Below are 20,145 nucleotides of genomic sequence, written 5' to 3' on the forward strand. Positions count from 1 at the left end.
GAAAATATCGCAATAAGTTTGGACTGGGGTAATTTAAGCCAAATCAACATGGGGCAAGTTGAGCCTTGGTAATTCTTATGGTGATGTATAATAAAAAATGTTAAAAATGTAAAAGGCCATTCTGCCATGCAGGCAGAAAGGAGCAAATTCACATGAATTATTTTTTTTACTTTTAGAAGATGTTAGTATTTATAGAGAATTAGTAAGTGAAAAGACTTTAAATGAAAAATAGACATCCTGGTTCTTCCCGCATACATTTTGTACATAGTTTTTGTGGCTCAACTTACCCCAGATGGTGGCACAACTTACCCCACAGATGGGGCAAGTTGAGCCATTTGACATCGTTTTTTTTCAAAGGTCACGATTACTTTCAGTGTGGGGGTAGAAAGTTATCTATAGGTGAAAAAGATTTCCCAAGAATCAAATTTAAAGGCAAGGTACTTATTTCTACAATATTACTAGTCATATCAATTTTAACATGCAAAAAGTGTCACAACTTACCCGCCTTCCCCTACCCTTTGGAAAAATTGGTGATGCCGAAAAAATGTCTCTGCCGGGAATCGAACCCGGGCCCCCAGCTTTGAAGGCCGGTGCCTTAACCACTAGACCATAGAGACGGGTTAGTGGCTGGCCGACCCTGATCCAATTGACCGCCAGATAGACAGATTTTCGACACCATACCAATTATAATTTCCTTTGTCGGGTGAAGTTGGGTTTTGAACAATGACGAGCCGCCATGCCTCAGCTGGATCAAAGCTATTGCTTTGATCCAGCTTTGATTGCTTTGATATATATATATATGTATATATATATAATGTGGATGGAAAATGAATGATGTGAATTAAGACTAGCACAAAGTGTACTGATCTTGCAAACTTACAATAAAACAATAAAACGCAATTAAAGAAGGAATGTAAAAATATTGTTGTATTGTTATAAAAAGTATTGTTGACACAAAACAATAAAGGATCAGTAAAGTTCAGTGGCCTTTGTACGAGAACGAAGGGTTACGAACTTGGCAGAGATGTGTCTATATTTTGGATTAAGTATTATTCTCAAATATCTCACCTGTTTTGTTGCATCCGACGAATGCTTGATAATTGTCTGACCTACGTGCAGCTTCGGTGGTCCGCAATCCCGTAAGCGCAACTCGACACTCCTGACATACTCCACGAGCTGCTATATGTATAGACATCCCACCAGTTGAGCTCCCCGAATCCAAGCTGATGACAGATGCTCAACGGCTTAAAATACGAAGACCAATCAATCCAATCAGAATAGAACAGTCTACTCCAAATAAAACATTTGAGAACTCAGTTCTTCTAGCCAAAAACTTCACAGGTATGCTGTATGCGATCACCATTTGGGGCGCCGTTCCAGAATAGTATAGTATAGCATGGGGAGCGACATTTTTTTTCTTAAGAAGCTCCAAATAAAAAGGTTCATACACCCCCCCCCCCCTTAATGCCCCCGCGCCACCATTGGGGCGGCGTTCCGGAATAATATAGCATGAGAAGCGACACGTTTTTTTTTTCTTAAGAAGTTCCTAAATTATAAGGTTCATGTACCCCATTGTAAATATATATATATACATCTAAAAAAAATTATGAAATTTGCACTCTGCTAACACTTCTCTTTTAGCACCCTACTCCTTTCCCAACCTCTTTAAATGAAAACATGAATAATTATATGAAGATTTGCAATCATCTTGTTTTTATTTAAATACCAAAAGGTACGAAACGAATCGTAAATTTTGAAACAGTAATAAATTAAATGAAACCAAATAAATTCAAATTGCATTGATGTAGGGTGCTGAAATAAAACAGATTAAGCGTTATATTTTAAATGTAATGCATGAAATGAGGGCAAATATTGGGCTTGAAATGGGTGTAATTTGATCACTTTTAGCCAGTTTTCTTTAAGGATTACAGAAAAGTGTTACTACGCAGGGGCCGCGGGAAGATTTTCAAAGTGGGGGGGGGGGCTGACCATGCAAAAAATCACATTCATATGGTCATTTTTTTACATTCTTGTATACAGTTTTGGAAAAAAGTGGGGGCTGATGCCCCTCCCCTTCAATTAAGAGGCCCCTGTTAAGGGTGGCACTTTAGCACTTCCGTAAGATAATTCGGAGTAGGTTTTGAAGAAATGCCCGTGATATTAAAATAAACTAGATTCCATTTTGTGCAATAAACGGTCATGTCCGTCACTATCTCCAAAGGAGTGGCCATCGCAGGTCGGGGTGTTCTAAAGGGATGAATGTTTGATTTATTTTATTTAGCACGGGTAGGTACTTTCGAAACACTCTGTCCACGTAAATAAATTGAAAGAAATAGACTTCATCAGTGCAATTTCGTCTTCGCTTGGATTTGAATAGGCTGCTGACTGAAAACTCGGTAACTGAATTTCATAAGGAAAGGTCTATAGGCGATTTATTAGTTATTCACATTTGGAAAAAAATCTATTAATGTAAACGTTAATTAAACCTAAAAGGTTTGTATTGTTTTTGTTTTTAGGCAAATTAAACAAAGGTGATACGAGGGAGAACATGCAATTTTTAGACGAATAAACCTGACTTCTTAACCAATCAAAAGTAAAAAAAAAAAGCGCGTTGATTGAAGGGGAAGTAATATTTTTTATACGGCTGTGGTATCAGGGAATGTTTAGCATGCCTCCATTAACCATATAGAAACAAACCATCAGAACAGGGCGATGCCAATAAAAAAGCAATGGAAGCAAAAAAACATATATTGTGTTGAACTCTAATACTCTCCCAGATGCACCCCCATCAACTGAAATTTCTAAGCAGGGGAAAGACCACATCCGTTAGGAGATCCGGCTATGCTATCATGAGCACAAGGCAGATATATTGGAACAACTGTATTCGTGTTGGGGTTGGGATGATTAATACGCGTATGTTAATTTTTGAATGAAACATGACTTGCGGGCGCATCCGGACGCTCAGCTGTATTACAAACATAACGATCGAAGAAGAACATGATCCTAACTTACTAACACAGTTCAAAAAGTTTTGAACCGACCCTAGGCCTCAGCTATCGAGTTGGCGTCCGTGGTCGGTTTGTAAACATGCGGATGCATAACATTGGGCCGGTAAGGCGTTAGGTATAGGCCGCCAGAAGGGCCTGCTTCTATCGAAATACCAGCGCCACCGCAGCGCAGCGTGCGATGCAATACAAAGGCCAACAGTTCCAACTATACCATGAACTTGAATTCGAAGGACTCACTTGATTGTATGAAGGGCATGGGTGTCGATCGGTATTCTTGGTTGGGGGGGATGATTGACACAAATGTTCTTGTGGATGGGGATATTTTAACATTACCCCCTCTAAAATCACAAGTTAGGACATTTGGGAGTGGTTGATATGCATGGTGTTCTTGGAAATTCCTTCATTGTTGTAGTGTACTATACTTGTATAATTTTTTTTTTTTAAAATTCAATTTGTGTTACAAGTAAGCCTATTCTAAACTCATACCGAGAAAAAAATGACAAAAATTGACTGGACCATGTACATAGTGATCTGTTTATTGAGCATGATGTATACACAGGGGCGTCGATCCATTTTTCAGACGGGGGAGGGGCCAAATTATGAATCAACGTTCCAAAGGCGCTCGATCACAATATATATATATATATATATATATATATAACTCATGAGAAAGAGACACATATCTCAAATTCACCAACAATGCGAGCGCGAAGCGCGAGCTAAATTTTTTTAGTATGTCGTGAAAACAGGAAAAATGTACCTGTTTAGGTTTGTTTGTAGTAACTCATGAGGAGGGTCGATACATGTATCTCACAAGAGAGCGAGCTGAAATTTCTTTATATTCTGACCTGAAAGCTTGATATTCTAAGCATTTTTGGTACCACTGATTAAGATGGGTATCTAGAAGAACAATAGATGCGAGCGCCAGCTGAAAATTTTGATATTTTGATCTGGAAAAAAGGACACTTTCATGGAAGATATATTATTATATCCAACAAAAGATTATTGCAAAATCAAAGTTCTTTTGAGGTTTAGAATTGAAAACTGGACATTATATTCACCTATATAATCATGAAAAGTATGGGATTTGGTACATGATGCGAGCGCGAAGCGCGAGCTGAAATTTTTATATTCCAGTCTGAAAAGCAGACATTTTGAGCACGATTTTAAATCAAAATCGAGTTGGTATCTCAATCTCGCTTGCTGATTTCAGTGTAGCATTACAATCTTATTTTATTCTTTAGTTGCACATGCAGAATTATTGGGGGGGGGGCAAAACGATATATATATTATTTTCATTGGTGGGGCGATCGCCCCCTGCCCCCCCCCCCCCACCCAGGATCGACGCCTCTGTGTATACAACTTCTCTCTTAAATCTAACCTGACTGGCAATATCTTTATTCTTCTTAATGCATGATGATAAAATGCAGATTCGGACCAATTAAGACTAGCACAAATTACAACCTGTGTGGCTTCTCGTGCGCCATCGGGCTTACCGTCATTCCTTTATTTATCTTGCCACCCTTTTACTCCCGTTTATTTTTCCACCCTTTTGAGTTAATGATTTATTTAAATTAATTTATTCACCACTGGTGGGATGGAACACCCTATCAACAAAAGTTGATTTTCGTTGGGGTCATTTTATGTCATGTGTTAAAAAATATCAGATACATAAACATTTAATTCTTTTTCATCTTGAACCTCCACCAATCTGTTTAATAGTCCTGAAAAAGAATGTTTTCATTTAATAGCAATATACACAAATTGCGAGGGAAACAAACTGATTGATGGCATACTATAATCATCATGATCAAACTTTTCATTTTTTCATCATCATTATTATAATTTTTCTACCCTAAATTATTGGGGGGGGGATGATAATACAGGCCATCCCCCCCCCACTTGAAATATTGGGGGGGATATATCCCCCCATCCCCCCAGTGATCGACACCCATGATGAAGGGAATACTGGTTCTGTTGCGTCTTGAAGTAGGCCCATCCGATAAGTCCTTGTCGTTTGCGCGCATTGCGCTCTTTATAACATGAGAACAAAATATTTGTATATTGCGGAGAACCGAGTCCTAAGGGAGAGAACACATAACATTCAACAAAAAAGGTATGTTTGTATTTATTTGTTTCCAAAAATGTAAATTGTATCCATTTGCACCAAGTGCTAGACCTGCACCTTCTTTTTTATCACTTACCTTTGTTTCCCGAGCAAATACTGAGCATCTTTGGGCACATGAATCAGAAAATACGTGTGTTAGGCCTATACTCGCCTATGCGCTCTGATAAGTGCTTATTTGAAACGTACTGCACATAAATATGAAAGAAGGCACTTAAAAAAATAATACACAGACCACTTTGTACGCCGGGATTTTTACGGGCGTACATGAAGGCGTTCATATGTCGCATACCAATAATAACAAATTTCAATAATACAGCATGTGTCGATTAACAGTACTTACCCGCCCTTTATCGTAGGATGAGATTAATTCATAACGTCTCACCTGGTTTGTGGCATCCGACGAATGCTTGTGCCGAAGCTGACACTGAAATAAAGTCATTTTTATAGAAGTTCCAAAGTGAGTTATATGCAGTGTCCCTCGTGTCAAGATACACAGTCAAGTTAAAATCGCATACTTCAAGCTGATGAAAATGTTCACTGGCTTCACGTTATACGTAGCCCAATCAGTATTATACCAATAGTTCAGTTGATCTTATTGCGTTTAGAATACTGACGTCCCATTGTTATGATTAATTCACAATGATCAAGAAGCCCTTGGAGTATAGCGAATAAGAATGTACAATTAGTAGTCAATGATGATAGTAATTAGATGACAACAAACATATCATTCAACACGGTGAAAATTTCACATCTCAACCATTGTGATAAGAAGGCATAAAAAATTATATTTCTTATTCTTTATATTTGAATGCATAATATCGTTTGGGTTTTTGTTTTACACTGTCAGCACCCCCACCCTTCACGCCATGAGATCTCATTTTTTTATGATTGCATACGTTTAGATCCTTATATTGCTCATTTCATGCAAGGATACTTTGTAGTTTGAAAAAAAAACATGCCCATGAAAAACAGCTTAAATGAAAACAACATTCTACTGTGAATTTAACGATTTTTTTTAACTGGAAGGGAGTTTCGAGGGCTGTCAAGAGAGCTAGTCTGCTTTATGGTTGTTATTTCCAACTATCAAGCAAAATGCACTTTGGTAATGCATGTAATATGTCCATGGTTAATGAAAGATACATCAAGTTCCTGTTTGACATTTTTTCCTCTGAGTCCAAGCTGAGAGAAGCAATCGGGCTTCAAACGCAGGTCCAAAGCGTTGGGGTAGTACAACATGTCTCCCTGATTTTGCGACAGTGTACCTTCGTCTAAGGGTGTTTTGTTTAAATTGATATTAGACAGCAAATAGATCTGGCATGATCATACACCAGTTATACATTTAATGTTTTTAAAGGTCTTTGGTTCCGAATATCGTACACACTAAGAAAAAAGGTTGAATTTTGCACCCTACCCTGACACAATAACAACACAATAGCAGCACCATTTGCACACTAAAGGGTGCATGTGTAAACTCTATTGGGTGCAAGCGTATACACAATTCACACCCTTTATAGTGTAAAGATTCAGTTGATCATTAACATAACTGTTGGTATTAAAAAGATCGATTCTGAATCCATGCTGGTAGATGCTCTACGGCTTCAAATAGATATCCATCGCATTAGGATAGTAAAGTAAAACTCAACTTTTACTTCGATAGCTTTCTTCCCTCGAAATGAAAGTGATAATTATATTCAATATAAGTCTAAGTATACTTGATATGTACATTAATAAACTTTTAAAATAAACGAGAATGAATTGTAACATTTTCGAAAGTAAAATATCAGAGGAGGTCGTGTTTAGTTGTTCACTTTGTATTTCTTGTGTTAGTGATATTGTTTGGCTAATGCACGAGTAACAGATGGGCATGATGGGTGTAGCAGCATCAAACCAGAACATTGCTGTCGGTAAGTTTCCGATTGTCTCATCCTACATAGCCCAATCCTTGTTCATTTACAAGCAGATCCTTAGAGTTCTTTAAGGGGAAGTATTGCGTTACACTTTGTATCGGTTCTTTGGCACTTGTGTCATGAATACCCGGTAAATTGCCAATTCGTCTACTGCCATCCCGTCCACTCACCACATGGTCTACATTCATTTCGTCTAATGCCATTTCGTCCATCAACATTTCGTCTACCACCCATTTCGTCCAATCACCATTTCGTCTAATAGCCATTTAGTCTAATAGCCAGTTAGTCTATAGCCAATTCGTCTACAACCATTTCGTCTACCAACCATTTCGTCTAAATCCATTTGGTCTAATGCCAAATCGTCCATTAACCAGTTCGTCCACCGTTCATTTGGTCCAATAGCCATGTCGGCTAATTTCAGTTGGTCCAATATCCACATCGTCTACTTATCAACTCGTCCAATTGCCATTTCGTCTAATAGTCATTTCGTCCATCAACCATTAGGTCCAATAATCAGTTCGTCTACCAACCAAATCGTCTACTAACCATTTCGTCCAATTCCCAAATCGTCCAATAGCCATTTAGTCTAATAGCCATTCGGTCCAATAGCCATTTCGTCTAATACAAATAATTTGCGTTATCCGAGGAGGGGAGCGAAATGACTTTAATACCTTGAAATCATTGATGATATTAGTTTTAAAAAAACCCTAAAAACTATGATGATAACTACTATCGCAAGGGTCGATTCAGTGGGTACAGCAATTCAGGCACCCCACCCCCCCCCTAAAACGCACACACACACGCACATACACACATATAAAAGGGGGAACTAAGATGGGGAAAATGGAAAAGGGTCCTTTTAATTTAATTTGTCGCTCAATTTTTATTTTAAAAAAGAAAGGAGAATATTGTATTCCGATATCAAAATACGATAAACAGATGAAAGACAATATAGCCTTTTAAAGAAATATTATTGATCAATATACCCCCCACCCCCCCAAAAAAAGAGCTCTTCCCGATCTGTCCTTTCTTCTTTCCCTGTACTATCCTCTCCCTTTTTGTTCGTTTCCCGTCGCTAGAAGCTAGCCCGCCTGCGCCTGAAATAAATGTAGGCCTAGTAGTATTGACAATAACGATGAGTATAATGTTTGTGATATACTCATGCTGTAGCAATTAATGGATATAATAATAAGAATGATAATCATCATAATGATACTAATAAAAAATAATAATAATAATAATAATAAAATTCACACTAATACTACTACTAATAATAATTGTGATGATCATATTACTAATATTAACAAAAATGATAATAATAAGGATAATCATAATAGAAATAATATACATAATTAAAATAATTACTACTACGTAGGCGCGGATCCAGGAGTTTACAGGAAGGGGGGGGGTATTGAAATCACTAGAGTAGATTTTTGGTCGCGAGTATATAGGCCTGCCGGGTATAATTATAACACATCCCTTTTGCGGATCTAGCTTTTGCTAATGGGGGCAGGGGGGGCTGTTGCTCGAAAAATGTTCATTCATTTATATATTCCCCTGTCTGCGGATCGAAGAGGGTTTTTTCCGTGTTTTTTGTTTTTTTTTTGCTTGCGCGAGCTGATCTTTTTTTTATAAACATTTTATTTCATGTAGGCCCACTATTATTTTACACATAAAATCGTAAGTCTTGACGCTGTTTGAAATCCTGAACATTTCTCTAGATTAATAACTAATGCGAGGATTGCAAGCGCGCAGCGCGAGCTGAGAATTTTCCATATACTGACATGAAACAGGGGCGTTTTAAGGACTGCGTTTAGGAATTCTTGAAGATACATATTTTACTTTTGTAAATGCAACATCACAGTGCGAGCTGAAATTTTCCTATATTCAGACCTCAAAACGGGGCACTTTAATCACTTTTTGTAAATTTGTACATAATACACATCTAAATAAACAATGCGAGCGCGGGTCGAAATTTGTGATATTCTGACATGAAAAATGACGTTTTAAGGACTGTTTGTAAGCATTCATAAAGTGGATACATAGGCATTTCGAGGAGGGCAAAGCGTCCGCCCCTCCTTATTGACGGCCCCAAAAAAGAGAAAAGGGTGGGGGAGAAAAAAAAAGAGAAAAAGGGAAGGAGGGAAAAGAAAACGGGGAATGAGACGAGAAAAAGCTGAAGGAATTAGACATTGACAATCCACGTCACTATCCAGTTTAGAAATGAATATACAAACATGTGCACGGCGAGTTAAAAAAAAATTGATATTTCAGGACACTTTGAACACTTCCTGTAATACAGGATACATAATTATCTTAAAATGAAAAATTACTGCAATTATTGCCGAAAATGTTGGTTAATTGACATAAAGAAGTAACAGATTAAGGATTGTTTGAAGGAATTCAAGAAGAGATGGATGTATCATAAATAAAAATGTGAGCGCGCAGCAAGAGCTGAAGCTGTTTCCCTATTTTCAGATCTCAAAAATGGGAGATTTTAATCATTTTTCTTTTGTTATTATGTACAGGATACATATCTCAATAAATTATTAATGCGAACGCGAAGCATGAGATGTTTCCCTTTCCTTTTTTCCTTTTCTTTCTCCCTCTTCCCTCTTCCTTTTTTTCCTTCTCTCTTTCTTCCCCATTTTTTTCTCTTTCTTTTCTTCTTTCAATCTTTTTTTTCTCTCCCTTTTCTTTTCCTCTCTTTCCTTCCCCTTTTTGGCGCCCCCTTTCGCCATCGCCAGTATACCATTCCGTTTTTCCTCGCCCGTATCGTGTATGTATAACCTCGATAAGACACACATTGCTTCCCCCTTTGGGTGGAAAACACTTCCACAATGCAAGTAATCAAAGACGAACAACACTAGTCAACAGTGATAAAATAAATCAAGAAGTTGAAGAGAATTGGTAATTAATTAGGCCCACAATCGCGAATAGAGTCGACTCGGGTCGTAGAGGGCGCTAGTGCAGCATAGTAGACCAGTATGCGTATTAGACGAAATGAATATTAGACGAAATGGTGATTAGCCAAAATGGCAATTGGACATATTGGCTATTAGACCAAATGGCAATTAGACCAAATGATTGTTAGCCGAAATGAGTTTAGACCAAGTGATAGTAGACCAAATGCAGTTAGACCAAATGGAACATGGACGAAATGAAAGTAGACCAAGTGGTTATTAGACCATTTGCCTTTAGACCATTTGGCTATTAGACCAAATGGGAATAGACGTAATGATAGTGGACAAAGTGGCTATTGGACCAATTGGCAAAAAAATACCATTAGACCAAATGGCTATTAGACCAAATGATAATAGACGAAATGGCTATTAGACGAAATGGCTATTAGACGAATTGGTGATTGGACGAAATGGTAATTGGACCATGTGGATAGTGGACCAACTGATGGTAGACGAAATGATATTAGACCATGTGGGTAGTGGACAAAATGGCAGTGGACGAAATGGCAATAAACCGAATACCCGGGGGGGGGGGGGGTGCATTCAGTATATAATGCATAGTGGGTATGTGCCGCGGAGGGGACCCCTATTTTACACTCAAATTTCCGTTCCAAGGCATTGCATTTTATTCTTATCGAGTAAAAAAAAAGAAAAAAAATCCGCTCCAACGCTTCGCATATTTTTCGTAACGCCGTTCCGATCGCATTGATCTGTTACAATGAGCCGCAATTTTTGGTGAAAAGCGGCCGCAGAGCTCATCCGGCGGAGGCCGCGCTAGCTGCATCATGCATGCAAGGCCGTTCCATAGGGATGCATACGCGCTCACACGCTGGCGATCCGCTCCAAGGACCCCGTTTTCACAAACATTTGTAGTTCCGAAGCTTGTTCCGAGGACCCTCCTTTTTACAATTTCAATTCAATTCAATTCTTTTATTTCATTTCCATTCAAAACATAATACAAAGTAATATAAAACAATATAAATCAAATACAATTTTACAGAAGGGCATTCTTACTTCGTAAAAAAAAACACAGTATAATATAGAGCCTGCTCCAAGGCTCCCGTTTTTGGTCTTGCTCGCGGCACACCCCCACCATTTGTGGTCGAGTGCCGCCCCCTCTTTGGCATACTTTATAGCATTGCTATGCGGTACGCACTTAAAAAGGCACCAGCTCTCCACTTACGCTACCCCTTAAGGCGACCGCACATCTTCCTATTGGTCTGCGACCAGATTTTTGAATAAAACGTAGTTAAATTTGACGCAAATATCGAGACATGGAATATCTTACTGTGTAATGTTCTCAATCATCATTCGAATACCCATGTTCGAATGGGTGACTATGCTATCTTTATTCTTAGAATAAAAGTTAATTCGATATCTAGTCACAATGACGTCATAGCAGTCGTATGATTTGATACAATTTGAAACTAATTTGGCCTTTACTCCAAAATAAAGGCTTGTAATCTTTTAAAATGGATATGTTAGTATTTTTTCAATATCGAATACCAATTAGATAAATTTATCCATAAAGATATTCTTATAAATGCATTAATCATACACCATCAAGTCATGTGGCAGGAAAATGTTATTAACGCTTTGTGTCCAGGACTTATTAACTGCGTGTTTGTCTCGCCTGCATATCAGAGCGACACTATAGGCGCCGCCCGTCCGACGTTGGCGGCGACGTCAACACTCAAATTTTAATCGAAGGTTAAGTTTTTAAAATTTAATTACAACTTGAAAAGTATACAGGCCTAGTTCATGACACTTAGACATAATGATTACCAAGTATTAGTGAACATCCTACCAGACGTTGATTTTACATGACTACGGTCAAAGGTCATTTACGGTCAATTAACTTATACCATACTGGGGATCATCATCAAAATTTAAACCGAAGGTTTATTTTTCGAAATTTCATCATAACTTTAAAGTACAAGAACCTAACACCCTTCTGAGTTTCAGGTCACAAGACCAAGGTCAAAGGTCATCTTGAATCAATGAAACTTTGTCATGCTGGGAGATTTGTTGATTTTCATCATAACCTTGAAAGTTTATGGATCGAGTTCATGAAACTTGGACATAAGAGTAATCAAGTAGTACTTGATTACTCTTATGTCCAAGTTTCATGAATTATTAAAACTACATGTATTTCTGAATATGCTTTGTAAGTTTCAGGCTAGATGACCAAGGTCAAAGGTTATTGAGGATCATTTAACTTAAATTATGTTGGTGAATCAAAACTTTTTTAACATAACTCTGAAAGTATATGGATCTAGTTCACGAAACTGGGACGTTAGAGTAATCAAGCATTATGGACATCGGACATCCTCCGCGACTTCCATGTCACATGACTAAGGTCAATTACTTTGTTGATTGTCATCATGACTTTAACAACTTGTAGATCTAGTTCATGTTATGTGGACATAAGGGTAATTAAGTATCACTGATCGTCTTGCACAAGTCTTCGGTCCCGCAATCAGGGTCAAATGCTAAATTGTGTTTTTTGTGAATGATTATTCTATATTTGTTTTCAGAGTGAGCACTGAGGCTATGTTGAATCGAGTAATGTAAGCGAGACTGAGGCGCTCAATTTGTTTTGTTTTTTTTGCGTTCAAAAGCAAACTATGGTATCACTCCGATCAGTATTTCAGTATTTCAGCTAAATAAATAATGATAAATATGAAGTTAATTTGTACATCAGGTTTTTTTTATGATTATGGTAGGACGTGTAAAATTGGTTTCACCTGTTTTCTTTTTTAAGAGCTTCTGACATGATTAAAATGAGCATGGCGAGCAAAAATGTATATTCTTTAGTATTTTTAGTATCCAAGGTCTTAGAGTCTTAACTTTTTGTGGGCTATGCAGGATAACGGGCAGATAAAACAGCATTCAAATTGTTCCAAATACCCCAATACCGCAATATCTGAATGTTTTGTATGGAACATCTAAAATACTGCATATACCAAGCACAGCTACCCTGATTAGACACTCGAGCCACCGTGAATTTTCCATTTTCACTTGGCACTCATTTATTGCACCTTGGTGGGGAGTTGAATGCAAATAGATGTACATGCGAAATGCTAGTTTGTTTGAAACAGAAAAAAACCCGTTGAGATTATTCTTTAAACTCGACACTTTTGTCATACTGACATCAATCATTGCATCTAGCCGCACCTTAGCTCCTCGCTTCAGTCAGTGATAAAAATTTGCCGGTTTCAAATTGAGCCTCTCATTTTGATTCGCATAGCGCAGAATATTAATTTGTTTAACAAATTTTTCGACATTACTCTTATTTGTTTAAGATCAGTATGCTCGATCTGTAATGAAAATCATAAGATCAGTATGCTCGATCTGTATGAAAATCATAATTCATAAGTCAGAAAAATTGAAACCAGGGTCATTCTCAAAAAAATGTTACAATTCACAAAAAACGTGTCTCGACTATCTTATGCCCGCTAGCTTCACAACCCTGAACATTTTCTACAAAAATATTATCAACAAAATGACAATAATAGATTAGCTCCACAAACCATATGCGACCAGTGACTAGTAAAGCTCTAAATTTATTACACAGACCTTTTATTTTTGCTAGAATATACACTGTCTCGGGTCAGTTTTTTATTTTACTATCATTCACTTTTATTTGTACTCTGTATTTCTTACCTACATCAATGTCTGGTGAGGGCAGCATGGTGTATACGTCTGACAAACTGGGCTTATCCTAGTATTTGATGATCACGTTGTGATTAATTTCACTTTTAACTTTGTCCTCAATTCATTTTAACCTCCGTAACGAATACTGCCACAAGTTTTTTCTCCCTTTTAAACTGAATGATATTACATGATAATGTGTCTGCAAGTAGAGTGATATTCATTGATAAATAATTGACAGGGAAGTATCATTTGTGTTTCCTGTATTACATGAAAATAAAGGACTATTCTTAAAAAATGAAATGTATGACTAAACAGGTTTAACATCCGTAACGCACCTTAAGAAAATATGCACTTTGGCAGTTCTGTTAAGGATTCAGTATTATATAGGATAAGAGACACCTTTCATAATAAATACAGTTTTCAAAGGTAGGGCTGCTAAATAAGGTCCACGTTGGACCACAAAGCACAAAGACATTAACTTCCGTAACATATTTTCTTAAATATGCTACAAATTTGTGCTATACTGCATCACTCCGGCTCATACAGATATAAATTATATAAGGTACCCTCCACCTACGTACCCATAGAAATAACAGCTATTCATCCTTGTAAAATTATTATTGCACATCTTATTTTCAACATCACTTTGTAAAGAGGGAAAATTGCCAGCGAAAACAATTTCCCGAGAATTATATACGATATTTAATGCTTTTGGAATTTTGAATAATTCATACTACAAATTTTGAATATTGGAATCTTCTTTAGAACTTAAAATTTCTAAATTTCTTTGCTATAGAAAGTGCATTAACTTCCGTAACAATACTGTTACGGAAGTTAATAAACTTCTCTGCTGTACTTTGCTGAGATTGATAGTACGATTCTAGTTCCAGAACAGGTGACATGGCTTTGTCTAATGCTGAAGTCGGTAGAAACGGTGGAGAAAAAGGGAATAAGGGGAAACAATTCAGCTTTCATGGACAAGGAAAGAGGAAGGAAAACTATTTGCAATGACTCATGAGGAGGGTTATTTCGCCGATCAAAAATGTGAGCGCAAAGCGCGAGCTAAAACTTGTGAATAGTCTAATCTGAAAACTTGATTCTAAGAATTTTTTTGATAGAAATGATCAGGATGTTATCTGAATAAAGTATTAATGCAAGTACAAAGTGCTAGCTGATTTTTTTTCGTATTCTGACTAAAGCCTTGATATTCTAAGCACTGTTTGTACTAATTACAAGGATGGGTATCTTAATTGATGCGACTGTAAATATTTTATATTTTGATCTGAGAACAATAATTTTTTGGACGTTTTAATTTGAGAACAAGATATATATCCAATAAACAATAATTGTAATTGTAATGGTAAAACGCGCGCTTATTTAGGTTTAGAACCAAAAATGGGACATTCTATTAACTTTCTGTAATCATAAAAAGGATGGGTGTCTTGCTAAGGAAATGATAAGCAGCGAGTGCGAAGCGGGAGCTGAAAATATGTCATTCCAATATGAAAACCAGACATTTTAAGCACACTTTCAAAAAAAGAGGATATAAATTGAATAAAAAATAATTTCATGCAAGAGAATGCAAAAGAACAAGTGGGGATTATGCACCATCAATCAGCTCTTTTAATATTCATGAAGATATGCATAGACCAAACTGTTTCACTAAAATAATGCATATCTTTCATATGGCATAACGCTGTTATTCCTTGTTTGCAGTATTTTGTTTGTCTGATTATTATCTGTTCAGATCAGATTTTCAGCCTGGATGACCCCTTTAATGCGCATGAAAAAGCACTGAAATAATTTATATAGGCCTACTGACATGAAAACATGGAAAGGGGTATTTCAAACACTCACGGTTTGTTGGAATTTATTATACGTATTTCGATAATCAAACATTTTGGCTATTTTTTAAATCACGAACAGGATGCGTAATTGCGTATCTCAATGAAACAAAATAATGAAAACAAATCGCAATTAGATCATATAGATTTCATTGATAATTTATGTATTTGTGAATTTTTAGCCTCTTGTTTCATTCACCTCACTTTATTATTATTCATTTCCCCATGTCCTTTTTTAATTCTCTTTTGCTTTTTTTCTCTCTATCTTTTTTGGCTATTGGCAAGCGGCGGGATTCCTCATAACCCAGAGAACTCATCCTGGTTACGGGACTGCGATTGTTATATTTTGTTTATTGCCAGAAACCTTTAAGATGAACTGCAATTCTGTGGCCTGGTTATTCGGTTTTCTCATTCCAACTTTGAACAAGGACAACAAAATGACAGATGTCCGCTTCCTGTTCTGTTTTTAACATTTTTTTTTTGGGGGGGGGATTGTTACACCCACAAATGTAATAATCGCCCACAAATGTAATAACGCCCACAAATGTAATAACACTTTACCCACAAATGTAATAACACTTTACCCACAAATGTAATAATTTCACCCACAAATGTAATAATTTCACCCACAAATGTAATAATGCACTTTACCCACAAATGTAATAATTTTTGATCGCCCACAAATGTAATAATGACTTTACCCACAAATGTAATAAATTTGAAGGGATTTTTGGCAAATCCGTTCTAAGCTAAAATCGTATAGTAATGCGTTCATTTAGCACAAACGTGCAAAGTCTCATTTCCCGACCCGGTTAATTAACAAATTATAATAAAAATCCAGTCTTTATTCCAGACCCGGTTGTTTCAAAAATAATAATATGAGCCCAAAGTCTTTATTCCAGACCCGGTTGTTTCAAAAATTATAATATAAATCCAAAGTCTTTATTCCAGACCCGGTTGTTTCGAAAATAATAATATGAGCCCAAAGTCTTTATTCCAGACCCGGTTGTTTCAAAAATAATAATATGAGCCCAAAGTCTTTATTCCAGACCCGGTTGTTTCAAAAATTATAATATAAATCCAAAGTCTTTTTCCAGACCCTGTTGTTTCAAAAATTATAATATAAATCCAAAGTCTTTATTCCAGACCCGGTTGCTTAGAAAATAATAATATAAGTCCAAAGTCTTTATTCCAGACCCGGTTGTTTAGAAAATAATAATATAAGTCCAAAGTCTTTATTCCAGACCCGGTTGTTTAAAAAATAATAATATAAGTCCAAAGTCTTTATTCCAGACCCGGTTGTCAAAAAAAATTATCATATGAGCCAAAAGTCTTTATTCCAGACCCGATTGTTTCAAAAATGATTATATAAGTCCAAAGTCTTTATTCCAGACCCGGTTGTTTAAAAAATAATAATGCAAGTCCAAAGTCTTTTTCCAGACCCTGTTGTTTCAAAAATCATGATATGAATCCACAATCTTTTTTCCAGACCCGGGTGTTTAAAAAAAATCATGATATAAATCCAAAGTCTTTTTTCCAGACCCGGTTATTTCAAAAATTATAATTTTAGTCCCAAATGAGATACATTAATGATATTCCAGTGGAATAAAAATGAGAATCGAGCTTATTCTTTTCTCCAGACGCTAATGGTAAATTGAAAATCAAGCATAGTCTTTGCTCCAGACCCGGTAACTAAAAGCTGAAACTTTATAGTAATGTGTTTATATGGCACATAAATGCGAAATCTTTTTTCCTGACCCGGTTAATTAAAAAATTATAATATAAGTCCAAAGTCTTTTTTCTAGACCCATTTATTTCAAAAATTATAATAATTATAAAAAAAAACAAAGACCCACGATCCTATTTATGTTGAATAACATGGAAATGTAGCTTAGTCTTTCTGTCAGACCCAGTTATAAAAGTCATTAGAAACACAACAACAACAACAAAACAAAGACCCTGCAACCATTAAAGGTCAAGTCCACCTCAGAAAAAATGTTGATTTGAATCAATAGAGGAAAATCAGACAAGCACAATGCTGAAAATTTCATCAAAATCGGATGTAAAATAAGAAAGTTATGACATTTCAAAGTTTTGTTTATTTTTAACAAAATAGTTATATGAACGAGCCAGCTACATCCAAATGAAAGAGTCGATGATGTCACTCACTCACTCACTCTTTCTTTTGGTTTTCATTGTTTGAATTATACATTATTTCAATTTTTACGAATTTGACGATTAGGACCACCTTGCCTAAAGCACAAAATGTTAAAATAATAAATTTCCACGTGTTGCAGGGAGGAATGAAACTTCATTTCACATGACAATGACGAGAAAATAAAAATATTTCATATTTCATAAAGAAAATACAAAAGAAATAGTGAGTGAGTGATGTCATCAGTTCCTCATTTGCATACCGACCGAGATGTGCATATAACTGTTTTGCGAAATGAAGCGAAACATTAAAATGCCATAACTTTCTTATTTTACATCCGATTTTGATGAAATTTTCAGTGTTATGCTTGTTGATTTTTTTTCTTTTTATTCATATCAAGTTTTTGTTGGGGTGGACTTGTCCTTAAAAAAAATAATTTCTTGTATATTCCTTCCTTTTTTCTTTGAAAAACATTAAAATACATATGAAAAAAACTAGGAAATAAGATATCAGTAAACAATAGGGGATTACTTCCCGAAAACGATAAAGTTGTTGATTGACGATCTATGATATATTACATAAAAGAAAAACATTCTAACAAGAGGGGATAACCATTGCATTCCATGTTTTTATTTGGCAATAAGTCATGATTGACTATTTTTGCCACCCACTGTATGAGAAGTAGGGTAACAATTTTATTTAGTATTATTTGTATTACTTCTTTTTGTCTCACCTGCATAGCAGAGTGAGACTATAGGCGCTGCTTTTCCGACGGCGACGGCGGCGGCGGCGTCAACATCAAATCTTAACCTAAGGTTAAGTTTTTGAAATGACATCATAACTTAGAAAGTATATAGACCTAGTTCATGAAACTTAGCCATAAGATTAATCAAGTATCACTTAACATCCTATTAGAGTTTCACGTCACATGACCAAGGTCAAAGGTCATTTAGGGTCAATGAACTTAGACCATGTTGGGGGAATCAACATCAAAATCTTAACCTGAGGTTAAGATTTTGAAATATCATCATAACTTAAGAAATATATAGACCTAGTTCATTAAACTTGGACATAAGGTTAATCATGTATTACCAAACATCCTGCATGAGTTTTACGTGACATGACCAAGGTCAAAGGTCATTTAGAGTCAATGAACTTTGGCCGATTTGGGGGTATCTGATGAATTACAATCAAAACTTAAAAAGGTTTTGGATCTGATTCATGAAACTTGGACATAATAGTAATCAAGTATCACTGAACATCCTGGGCAAGTTTCAGGTCACATGGTCAAGGTCAAAGGTCATTTAGGGTCAATGAACTTTGGCCGAATTGTTTTTTTTTGTTGAATTACCATCATAACTTTGAAAGTATGTTGGTCTAGTTCATAAAACTTGGACATAAGAGTAATCAAGTATCACTGAACATCCTGTGTGCATTTCAGGTCACATGACCAAGGTCAAAGGTCAATGAACTTTGGCCATAATGGGGGTATCTGTTGAATTACCATCATAACTTTGCAAGTTTATGGATCTGACTTTTGAAACTTGGACATAAGAGTAATAAAGTATCACTGAATATCCTGTGCAAGTTTCAGGTCACATGATCAAGGTCAAAGGTCATGTGAGGTCAATGAATTTTGGCCACATTAGGGGTAATTGTTGAATTACCATCCTATCTCTGTAAGTGTATTGGTCTAGTTCATAAAACGTGGAAATAAGAGTAACCAAGTATCACTTAACATCTTGTGCGAGTTATAGTAGTTTTCAAAGTCAGCACTGCTGCTATGTTGAATCGCGTGATGCAGGTGAGACGGTCAGAGGCATTCCACTTGTTTATTATTATTATTTCTTGTATATTCATTCCTTTTTTTATGAAAAAAAACACAAAACCTTTAAATACATATAAAACAAAAAACTGAGGAATAAGATATCAGCACACAATATGGGGATTACTTCCCGTAAACGATAAGGTTGTTGATCGACGATCTATGAGATATTATATAAAAGAAAATCATTCTAGCAAGAGGGGATAAAGTTTTAACAAGTTCTTCGGTACTTTAAATTTTCAGTGTACCAAGCACCATTTGTAATATATTCAGCATTTTTTTTTATTAGTTACAATTCCAATAATCTCAGTGGCCTAAGATATATTTTCTGTGGTTATATTGACCCGTTAAGTAAAGAGAGAGAGAGAGAGAGGATTTATGTGATCAAGAAGTGATAAGATAGGAAAACAAGTGGAATGCCTCTGGCCGTCTCACCTGCATCACGCGGTTCAATATAGCAGCAGTGCTGACTTTGAATACTACTCTAACTCGCACAAGATGTTCAGTGATACATGGTTACTCTTATGTCCACTTTTTATGAAGTAGACCAATAAACTTACAGAGATATGATGGTTATTCAACAAAAAAAACCCAACATTGCCAAAGTTCATTGACCTTACATGACCTTTGACCTTGATCATGTGACCTGAAACGCGAA

The sequence above is a fragment of the Lytechinus variegatus genome, chromosome 19 (genome assembly GCF_018143015.1).
Source record: "Lytechinus variegatus isolate NC3 chromosome 19, Lvar_3.0, whole genome shotgun sequence".
NCBI lineage: Eukaryota > Metazoa > Echinodermata > Echinoidea > Temnopleuroida > Toxopneustidae > Lytechinus > Lytechinus variegatus.